The sequence below is a fragment of the Cnephaeus nilssonii genome (genome assembly GCF_951640355.1).
Source record: "Cnephaeus nilssonii genome assembly, chromosome: 1".
NCBI lineage: Eukaryota > Metazoa > Chordata > Mammalia > Chiroptera > Vespertilionidae > Cnephaeus > Cnephaeus nilssonii.
The window spans coordinates 2,416,161-2,428,105 of record NC_137072.1 but is presented as its reverse complement, the minus strand read 5'-3'; the positions used below and the strand labels follow the sequence as shown (position 1 = coordinate 2,428,105).

The 11,945-nt window shown below is 42.7% G+C and overlaps 1 pseudogene across 1 annotated transcript; it reads right to left on the bottom strand.

Moving 5' to 3' along the window:
• Positions 1-10,438: 10,438 nt before the first annotated feature.
• On the bottom strand, positions 10,439-11,621 carry LOC307102335 (neurofilament light polypeptide-like; annotated as a pseudogene). Its single transcript has one exon. The product of its transcript is annotated as a neurofilament light polypeptide-like (transcript).
• Positions 11,622-11,945: the final 324 nt, after the last annotated feature.

Sequence of the window (11,945 nt, the reverse complement as noted above, 5' to 3'; positions counted from 1 at the left end):
AAGTCAGTGATGTGTTTTTTCAGAGTTGTTTCTAATAACAAATAGATGATATGTTGGGTATACCCATTAATTCTATTATTAATGAGAATTAGATTGCAATAAATATGACACTTAAAAACCAAGATTAGCCCTAGCTGGTTTGGCTCAGTGGATAGAGCATTGGCCTGCGGACTGAAGGGTCCCGGGTTCAATTCTGGTCAAGGGCACATGCCTGGGTTGTGGGATCCATCCCCAGTAGGGGGCGTGCAGGAGGCAGCCAATCAATGATTCTCTCACCATTGATGTTTCTATCTCTCCCTCTCCCTTCCTCTCTGAAGTCAATAAAAATATATATTTTTATTTTTTAAAAAAAACAAAACCAAGATTAGCTTCAGACATGAAACTGATTTCAGCTACCTCCCCAACCTAACCCTGCCCTCAGCCCTCCTGGCTCAAAATAACCTCACCAAGCAGGGACCACAGAGGCAGTTACCCAGTTCCTTTTCATCAGGGAGGGAAAAACACAGTCAGTCTAAATAAGTACTGGTTACACAGCAGGCCTGAGTGATAGGCCTGAGTGAACAAGAGCTGAAACTAAAAGTCAAAGAAAGTCAAAGTTTTCATTTCAAGTCCGTATGTTTTGGATAAGAAGGAGACCTAATGGAAGACAGGAGCAGAAAAAGAAATTAGGAACTGGCAGTCAGCCATAGTGAAGTAGGGAGGAGGGTCAGCAACAGAAGTGACATAGTGTAGATGATGATGAGAGCAATATTTTAATAACTGTTGAATAAAATCCTCTCTTGGAAAGGTTGTTGTCTTTCTGCTAATGCAAAGTATGTGTGGACCCTGAGAAAGGAGATACATATTGAGGAGGGCTCCTGGTGGCTTAATGGGGCTCAAATTAAAAAAAAAAAAAAATAGCCTAGCAGCCATTTCTACATAAGGGTCTCCTGCAAACTGCACTTCAGGGAGAAGCCTCCACTGTGTCTGCCATCCCAGCCAGCTCTTCTAGAGGAGTTCCTGGAATCCTATTCCAACTAGTAGAACTGAAGCATTCCTCATCCAGTCAGCTGTACAACTATTCCCCCACCCCAGCTTCTTCATTGGCCATTCAGAACAGCTCAGCTCTGACCAATCAGGATAGTGCCTTGTGGACCAATAAAACTGCAAAGATTTGGAATCCTCATTTGCATGAGGATGAACCAATCAGGGACCAGGGGCAGGAACTTCTGTCTATATAAGTAAACTCGCAGCTGGCTCTGATATCTCTTTCCCTGTCCACCAAATACTGCATTTTTCTAGGTGGAGCTAAAAAACAAGCGGTCACACTGGAGCAGAGCAGAGCATACCAGTGCAGGCCAGAGCAGGCTGCACAGAACAGAGCAAAGCAAAGCAGACCAGTGAGGAGCAGAGCTCTCTCTAGCTGTAGAGGGGCCTAGCTCCAGGGCTGCCTCACAGCTGTGCTGTTTTCCAGCAATGTTGTATCACAATTGAGCTGTTTTGCACTGAATAAAGTTTTTTCTTTACTGCTCCAAATTGGGGATGGCATTGAATTGGCACCAACGACCATCAGTCTGTTCAGATATCAGATTGTCTCTTTCAAGAGTTAAAACATATCAAAGCAATCTTTCCTAACTCCCTAAGATCTGTCCCAGAAATACATTACTTTTTGAACTAAACTGGTAAAATCTTTTTTAAGGTGTTTTTCCCCAAATGCATACCATGACTGGACTGTGCTGCAGATTAGTCTCCTACAAAACTTTGAGTATGCCATTTGTAAGTGTTAGCATTATAAATGACAGGTGAATTTCAGAGTTTACTTGTAATATTTCACTGGATACTATAACAACCTGTAAGTTATACACCTGTTTGAGATTGATGTTACATGATACAAAATAGGAAAAAGATCTTTTGCTGGTTCCCTTTTTTCTTAGAGTCAAAAGCATTCAGTGTGCAAAATTCAGCTTCAAAATATGCATAAGGAAAGCAGGTTATTAAAAATTAGATTGAGCACTGAACTACCCTACTGGCAAATACCTTGTGCATTGATCCATAAGTATACTCACATTTGTTTAACCTGTATCTCATATGGAATTCAGAAAGGTCCAGAATATATAAACCCAACTGCAGATGGTAGTCAAAAATAAAAGTAAGTATAAGTGGCTTTTCCATTTAATACTGTCCTAATTATAATTATTTCTGCCCTTTGGCTGTTGAAATTCCTAAGTACTAGTCCTAATTGAAACAAAATAATTAGAAAAATTACAAGTGGATTATATTTCTGATATGTGCCTTATTATTTTTACTATAATTTTTACTATATCCATGTTGACCATATGTTTTCATAGGTATTCCATTAAAATGGCAAAGCAGGCCCTGGCTGGTGTGGTTCAGTTGGTTGAGCATCGTCCAATGCACTGAAGTGTCGCTGGTTCAATTCCTGGTCAGGGCACATACCCAGGTTTCACGTTCCAACCCCAGTTGGGGAGAGTACGATTGGGGCATATAGGAAGGAGGCAACCGATCCTATGTTTCTCTCACACTTCGATGTTTCTCCCTCTTCCTTCCTGTCTCTCTAAAGTAAATTTTAAAACATTTTAAAAATGGCAAAGTATGATTTCTCAGTCACATGATTATTGATAATGAAAGTTAATGCTTTCATCACTTAAAAAAAGGGGAAATATTTACAGAAATTTACATGCTGCCCTGGCCAGATGGCTCCGTTGATTTGAGCTTCATGCTGTGTACCAAAAGGTAGTGGGTTCAGTTCTCAGTCAGGGCACATACCTAGGTGCAGTTGCATCCTGGTCCAGGCACACATAAGAGGCAACCCATCGATATTTCTCTCTCACATCATTTCTCTCCCTTTTTCTCCCTCTCTCTCTTCCTCCCTCAAAATCAATTTAAAAATATATCCTCGGGTGAGGATTCTTTTATGGTTTTTTAAAATAAATTTACATGCTGTGGTGTGGGAAAGAGTGAATATTTTTATCAAATCAAAGCCTTGTGGGTTACAAAGTTATTTCCTCAGGCATGATTGAGATTCAGTAGCCTTATCTACAAAGGGAAGATAGTCTGTTTAAGCAGGTACTATAAGGATTAAATACTGTATGTAAAACATGATAGACACTAAAGTACCTAATCCCCTTCTGTCCTGCTACCAGTTCCATTTTAAGACGGCCAGCAAGTTTGAAAACGTAGTTTATATTGCAGCTAAACAGCTGAGTAAATAGGGCCTAATTGGGGGCTTAGAAATGGCAGCGGAGTAAGTGGAAGCTACACCGACACTCTCCTAGGACCAAAGTGGAAATACAACTGAAATGCAGGAAAAAACCCTGAAAAATCAACTGAAGACCAGCTGGAGAGAATCCTGGTAACCAAGGATGGAACGTGGAAACCACATAGAGACTGTTAGGAAGTGCAGAGGTGCAAAAGGGCTGGCCCGGCTGCCACAGATAGCAGCTGAAGGTCCAGAGGGATAGCTCAATGGTGATGGGCTCCCACTGAGAACTCTGGGGTCTGAACCCCAAGTGGAACTCCCCAATCCAGAGAACCAGAACTAAGAAAGGTACCCAGAGAATATCTGTGAACAGCAGCAGGGTTGCTATCAGCCAGCAAGAGACAGCTGAAAATGCAAGTATCCTCTTAAAGGGCCAATGTACAAAATTCGTGTGCAACCACTCACTTTGGGCTCTGGCAGAGGGAGGGCAGAATGGACTGGAGCTGTGTGAGTCCAGAGTGGAGGGCCCTGGGGTTGGAGCTTGGAGGGCAGCCATCCCAGTTTCCCATGCTGAGTCATTCTCTCACACTGTGAAGGACACCTTTCTCCTCAGACCTTTGCTATCCAGGTGATTTTTGCCTGGGGGGAAGGCGGTTGCCCCCTCCTATTGGAAGACTTCTTGTTGCACCCTGTGGTCAATAGCCTAAGGCTAATCAAGCCTGAATACAAACTGCAGACAGAGATGGGTCTCTAGAGGCTTTGAGTATTTGCCTGATCTCCTTTGGGCCTGGGGCTAGGAAAAGCAGATCCTGGGCATCTTGGTCCTTTCCAAAGACACTCAGCCCCAGCAGAGGAAGCCACAAGCTGAGAAATGCTGATAGCTCCAAATAAGGGATTCAGGGCCAGTCAGAAACAGTGTCTGAGAGTGTCTTGCAGTAGAGATTGGCAGTCATAGTAGATATACCTAATACATAGACACAGACACAAATTGGGAGACAAAAAAAATCCCCAAATGAAAGAAAAAAAGAATTCTCTAGAAGGAGAGCCAAATAAAATGGAGATAAGAAATTTATTAGATATAGAGTTCAGAATAATGATGGCAAAGATGCTCAACAGCCTGAGAAAAAGATATAGTAACTATGAAAAAAGACCAGTCAGCAATAAAGAATGACATAGCACTAATTAAAAACACATCAGAAGGAATACAAAGCAGACTAGGGGAAGTCAAGGATAGTATCAGTGAAGTAGAGGACAGGGTAATAAAAAAAAAATCAATCAGAGAACCAAAAAGAGAAAACAAGTATAAAACAGGAGGACAGCTTAAGGGAGCTATGGGACAATATGAAAAGTAACAATATTCACATAATAGGAGTGCCAGAAGGGGAAGACAGTGATCAAGGTATAAAGAACATGTTTGAATAAATAATGGCAGAAAACTTCCCTAACCTGGTGAAGGAAAAAGTCACACAAGTTCAGGAGGCACAGAGAACCCCAAGCAAGAAGAAACCAAACAGGCCCACACTCGGACACATCATAATTAAAATGCCAAAAATTAAAGACAAAGAGAGAATCTTAAGGGCAAGAAAACAAAAGCAATTTGATACTGTCTGAGTAGAGTATATGGGGCATTATCCAAGGCGTCCCTTGAGATAAAGTTAACTGTGCAGGAGTTCGGACATTAAGTAGTTGCTAGCGAAGAGACTACTCTAAGCAAGCAGGACTGAGGGTAGGCATTATTATCTGACCTTATATTAATATAGTTAAGACTGCTGAAGGAATTATGCCACACAAAAATATGCAGTTGCAAATCACACAGCACACTTCATTACTCACAAGGTTCCTGGTGTCGTGGGCTCAGACTTAACAGGGTCCCCGGGGAAGAGTGGTGTCCTCTGTGGGCAGCAGCAAATCCATCTTTGGGTGGCTGGCTGGCTGGTTCGGTCAAGTCAGCAGGAGGAGGGCAACCAAAGTCTCACAATCAGAGGTTCGTCCGTTCTTCTGCCATCCGGCGTGGAGCAAGGCTGTGTGGAGCATGAACCAAGAGGATGATCAAATGTCTGAAGTCGGGGACCCCGTTTTTTAAGCCTGTTCTGGCCCACGGCAGTCCAGGTGGCTATCAGTAACATACGTCATCACACAAGTGTTAATCAGAGTACAAGCTGGTTATCAATTACAGTGTCACTCAGAATGTGTCTATCAGGTTTACATACATCATTCCTAAGGGTAGCATTCAGCTATGGTCTTATCTATATGGTGCAGCGAGGGCTTGGCCCTGTGCTCTTTAATATTTCACACAAGTATTTCACAAAAAATAATTTTTCTACATTTCCTATAACACTCTTTAATTATTTTCTATTGCTATAACATTGTAACACTCTCTACTTATTTCCTATCATTATCACTATTGCTATGACAGACACCTACAAAGCTGTCTGTTGATTTCTCTTCAGAAACTCTATAGGTCAGAAGGGAATGGCATGACGTATTCAAGATAATGAAAAGCGAGGATCTGAAACCAAGATTACTATATCCACCAAGGCTTTCATTCAAAATAGATGGTGAAATAAAGAGCTTCCTGGACAAATAAAAGAGGCTAAAAGAGTTTATCACCACCAAAACAGCACTGCAAGAAATGCTAAAGGGACTGCTGTAAAGAAAAGAAGAAATATATAGAGAGAAACATAAGCATAAAGAATTAAATAAGTACCTATCAATAATAACCTTAAATGAAAATGGAGTAAATGCTCCAAACAAAAGACATAGGGTAGCTGAATGGATACAAAAACATGACCCAATTATATGCTATCTACAAGAGACCCACTTCAGAAGAAAAGGTCACACAGGAGGAGAGTGAAGGTGTGGAAAATTTTTTTTCCATGCAAATGGAAAGGAAATAAAAGCTGGGGTAGAAATACTCATATCTGACAAAACTTCAAAATGAAGGCCATCACAAGAGACAACAAAGGTCACTACATCATACTAAAGGGATTGATCTAACAAGAGGATATAACCCTAGTAAACATATATGCACCCAATATAGGAGCACCTAAATATTAAAAAAAAAAAAAAAACAACTTCTAGAGGACTTTAAGGGAGAGATCCACAGCAATACAGTCATAGTAAAGGACTTTAACACCCCGCTGACTTCAGGATAGATCTTCCAGACAAAAAAATTAACAAGGAAACAGAGACTCTAAATGACACACTGAATCAGATGGATAGAACATTTCACCCCAAAGCTGCAAAATATACATTCTTCTCAAGTGCACATGGGTCATTCTCAAAGATAGGCCACATATTAGGATACAAAACAAGTCTACAAGTTCAAGAAGATTGAAATCAGATCAGGCATCTTCTCAGATCACAATAGAATGAAATGAGAAATTAACTACAGTAAAAACACTCAAAAATATTCAAACACTTGGAGGCTAAATAACATATTATTATTAAACAATGAATGGGTTACCAATGAGATCAAAAAAGAAATCAAAAGCTTTCTGGAAACAAATGAAAGTGAACACACAACCACTGAAAATCTCTGGGACACAGCAAAAGCAGTCCGGAGAGGGAAGTTCATAGCATTACAGGCCTACTAAAAAAAAAAAAAAAAAAACAAGAAAAATTAATAACAAACTATTTAACCCTACAACTTAAAGAATTATAAGTGAACAAGAAAAGCCCAGAGTAAGTAGAAGGAAGGAAATAATAGATTAAAGCAGAAATAAATGAAATAAAGGCTAAAACAAAAAACAAAAAAATCACTGAAACCAAGAGCTGATTCTTTGAAAAGATAAAAAAGATTGATGAACCATTAGCCATACTTATCAAGAAATAAAAAGAGAGGATCCAAATAAATCAGAAAAGAAAGCAGTGAAGTAACAACTGACACCACAGAAATACAAAGGATTGTAAGAAAATACTAAGAACAACTACATGCCAACAAGCTAGACAATCTGGAGGATTTGGACAAATTCATAGAAAAATACAATCTCCCAAAACTGAATCAGGAAGAATCAGAAAATCTGAATAGACCAATAATAACTTATGAAATAGATGCAGCAATCAAAAAACTCCCAGCAAACAAAAGCCCTGGTCTGGATGGCTTTACAGGGCAGTTTTACAAAACATTCAAAGAAGAACTAACACCCATACTCCTCAAACTATTCCAAAATATCCAAAAGGATGAAACATGTCCAAGCTCTTTTTAGGAGGCTGGCATTATCCTAATTCCAAAACCAAATAAAAACACTACAAAGAAAGAGAACTACAGGCCAATATACCTGATGAACCTAGATGCTAAAATCCTCAACAAAATATTAGCAAATCAAATCCAGCAATATATAAAAAAGGTCATACACCCTCATCAAGTGGGATGTATTCCAGGGATGCAAGGCTGGTACAATATTTGCAAATCAATAAACGTGATACATCACATAAATAAAATGAAAGACAAAAATCACATGATCATATTAACCTTTTGCACTCGGATGTCGAGTGTGACTCGACACGGTTAGCATCGGTAGCAGCTCGATGAAAAAAGCAAGCGAGTGCAAAGGGTTAATAGATGCAGAAAAAGCACTCAACAAAATTCAACACCCATTTTTTATAAAAACTCTCAGTAAAGTGGGAGTAGAGGGATCATATCTCAACATAATAAAGGCCATATATGACAAACCTACAGCCAACATCCTACTCAATGGGCAAAAACTAAAACCATTTCCCCTAAGAACAGGAATAAGACAAGGATGTCTGCTTTCACCACTCTTATTCAACATAGTACTGGAAGTCCTAGCCACAGCGATCATACAATAAGAAAACTTTATAAAAGACATCCTAATTGGAAAGGAGGAAGTAAAACTTATTATTCACAGATGACATGATATTGTACATAGAAAACCCTAAAGACTCCACCAAAAAACTACTAGATTTAATAAATGAATTTAGCAATGTAGCAGGATACAAAATCAACACCCAAAAATCAGTAGCTTTTTTATACACCAATAATGAACTCTCAGAAAGAGAAACTAAACAAGAAATCCCATTTACCATTGCAATAAAAAATTAATATACTTAGGAATAAACGTAATTGAGGAGGTAAAAGACCTGTATTCAGAAAACTACAGGATGTTGAAAAAAAGAGATAGAAGAAGATATAAATAAGTGGAAGAATATACCATGTGCATGGATTAGTAGAATCAACATCATTAAAATGTCCATACTACCCAAAGCAATCTACAGATTCAATGCAATCCCTATTAAAATACCAACAGCATATTTCACAGATCTAGAACCAACACTCCAAAAATTTATATGAAACCAAAAAAGAACCCAAAGAGCTGCAGCAATCTTGAAAAAGAAGAACAAAGTTGGAGGGATCACAATACCAGATATCAGGTTATACTACAAAGCCACTATAATCAAAACAGTCTGGTACTGGCACAAGAGCAGACATATAGATCAACTAGTGGCTTGGTGCATGGATTCATGCACATTGAAAGGAAATTAATTAGAAGAAAGATTCGTGTGGTACTTACATTACTGCAAAAAATTACATGTCAAAATAGTATATGTAATATAGTATTATAAAATTAAAACACTTGTGCGATTGGTGCCAGTGAGAGCTTTATATGTATCGTGCATGCACGGGTTAACATTTATTTTTAAACTAGAGGCCCCGTGCACAGATTCCTGCACCGATGGGGTCCCTCGCCCTGGCCTGCAGGGATCAGTGGACCTCCACGCCGCAGCAGCCCAGCCTTACCCGCCAGCTTGTGGGGCTCCAGCCCACTGTCTGCATTGATCCCGCACAGCACAAAGCAGCAGCAGGCAGCCAGGGAGGACCCCAATCCAGGCAAGGCTCTGCACCGCTCCTGCTCATCCCAGCCCTGCTGAGCCTGCCGCTGCTGCTGCTGCTCGGGTGCACAGGAGTGTCTGTGGGAGAGGCTCGTGCCCCTGCAGCTGCACTCGCCAGGCATCAGCCTGGTGTCTGATGCCCATCCGTCTGTCAGCTGAGCAGCGCTCCCACTGTGGAGGCACACTGACCACCAGAGGGAAGCTCCTGCATTGAGCTTCTGCCTCCTAGTGGTCAGTGCACATCATAGCTATCGGCCAGTCATCTGGTTCTCTGGTCATCCGGTCGCTTAGGCTTTTATATATATAGACTAGTGGCCCGGTGCATGAAATTCATGCACGGGGGGGGGGGGGTGTCTCTCAGCCTGGCTTGCATCCTTTCCAATCTGAGACCCCTGTGGGATTGGGCCTAAACTGGCAGTCAGACAACCCCCTCGCAATCCGGGACTGCTGGCACCTAACTGCTCACTTGCCTGCCTGCTTGATCACCCCTAACCACTCTGCCTGCTGGCCTGATTGCCCCCAACTGCACCCCCCTGCCAGCCTGTTCACCCCCAACTGGTCCCCTCTGCTGGCCTGCTCGCCCCCAAATGCCCCCCCACCAGCCTGATCACCCCCAACTGCCTTCCCCTCCTGTCCTGATCACCCCTAACCGCCTCTGCCTCGGCCCTGCCACCATGGCTTTGTCCGGAAGGATGTCTGGAAGGTCTTATGGTCTAGTTAGCATATTACCCTTTTATTAATATAAATAGGATATGACATACAGCCATAACTATAACATATGTACCAGTATTACTCTATAAGAATACATACTTCATGCGATAGGAAGGCATCTAATACATTACATTGTATATGTTGTAAGTAGTAGGAAATACTGTATTCATAGCAATAACATACACCCTGTGACTTCCCTTCCTGATTTGGGAATGGTTCCCCAGTTCTTTGAACGTTTCCTGGCCCCTAATGTATTTTTTTTTGTCATTCAGTGTAACTTTATTTACTGTTTATTGCACATGATTTGAGGTCTTTAATTTCTAACCACCAAAGATTCAAAGGACTATTTTTTCCATGAAGTTTAACATTAACATCAGTGAATTCATGTATTCATGTGTTTTTATTGTAAACATATGAATTATTCACATTGTCATAGATCCTGAACTCATAAGCGTGGACCATGCACAGGCTGGCAGCAAGCCAGGAAGCCACTCTGCAAGCAAACAGATACTCTGCATAAGGAGAAAAGTCATAGCATAACATTTAATGTCCAACCTGAGTCACCTCAGAATGTTATATATATTGACTTCTTAATTCATATAGTATTGGGAACTCAACTGCTTGGTTGGTGGCGGGGTTGACCTGGTTTCCTGAAATAATTAAGGAAATGGGGGCTCAATCTTTCTTCTTGGTTGCTTGCTCCTCCCCAGCACCTTCATCTTTCTTCTCATCCTCAGCTTCTTGGGCATCTTCTCCCTCACCTTCACCTCCTTCTTCCTCCTTTGCATCCTCAAATTCTTCCTTGGCACCTTCTTCCTCTTCCTCTCCTTCCTCTTCATCAGCCTCTTCCTTCTCCTTTTCCTCCTCTTCAGCTTCTCCTTCAGAGGGGGGTTCATCCTTAGCTTCCTCGGCTTTTGCAGCCTCAATGGTCTCCTCCACCTCGATCTGCTCCTCCTGGATGTGGCTGGTGTATTAAGAAGGGAAGGAGCGAGCAGACATCAAGTAGGAGCTAGTCTGTAACCACCATAGGCAGATCGACCAAAGATCTGGGAACTCTTGGAGGAGCCGCTGGCTATGCTTCCCACGCTGGTGAAACTGAGCCCGGTCTCCTCACCTTCCAAGAGTTTCCTGTAAGCTGCAATGTCAATATCCAAAACTACCTTCACATTGAAGAGGTCCTGGTATTCATGCCATTTCACTCTCTGTAGTTCTCAACTCATTTTCTAATTTGTTGATTGTGTCCTGCATAGCACTAACTTCGGAGTTCTGCTTATCCTCCAGCTCTCGCAGCTGCTTTCCCAGAGCTTAGTTCATGCCCTGGCATGCTTTGATCTCCAGGGTCTTGGCCTTGAGCAGGCGGCGGCTCTCAGACACCTCCTCCTTGGTGGTGCGCACCCTGTAGGTGTTCTTGGCAGCACTCTCGGTCAGCATGGTGAAGCAGCTCTTGTACCATTCTTCTGCATTCTGCATGTCCTTGGCAGCCAGCTTCTTGTACTGGGCGCGATGTCCTTGAGCGCGGCAGAGAGATCAGACTGGGAGAACACGTCCATCTCCATGGATTTCTGAGCGTACTGGATCTGCGCCTGCAGCTTGGCGATCTTCTCTTCATGCACCTTCTTCAGAAAGGCGATTTAGTCCATCAGGCCGTCGATGCCCTTTTCCAGCTCTGCTCCAGCGAGAGCCGCCTCATCTGCGCCTCCATCAGCCAGCCCTCTGCGTCATCATGGTTCAGCACCTCTTCCTGGTAGCATGCCTGCAGGTTGCTCCCAGTCCCTTCCAAGCCCTGGTGCCTGCTAACTGTCCACTGCCCTCTCCTCGCCAGGGATGGGCGCGGTGGGCCGGGGCACAGGCATCCCATTTTCATTAAAATGTTCAACCCCGGCCTGCTCCACCTGTGTCCACAGGCGGCCGGGGGGCAGACAGTGATCCCAGAGACACTGGCCACCCCCGCCTACACAGGTCCCCGCTGGTGGCCTGGACCCCACGGGTGGCGTCAGGCGCAGCCCGCCAGGCCTGCCTGACCCCGCTGGCGGCCTGGACCCCACTGGCGGCGTCAGGCACAGCCCGCCCCTCCTGCATATGCAAATTTACCCTCCATCTTTGTTGGCTTAATTTGCATACCACTCCTGATTGGCTGTGGGCGTAGCAGAGGTCAATTAGCATTTTTCTCTTTTATTAGTGT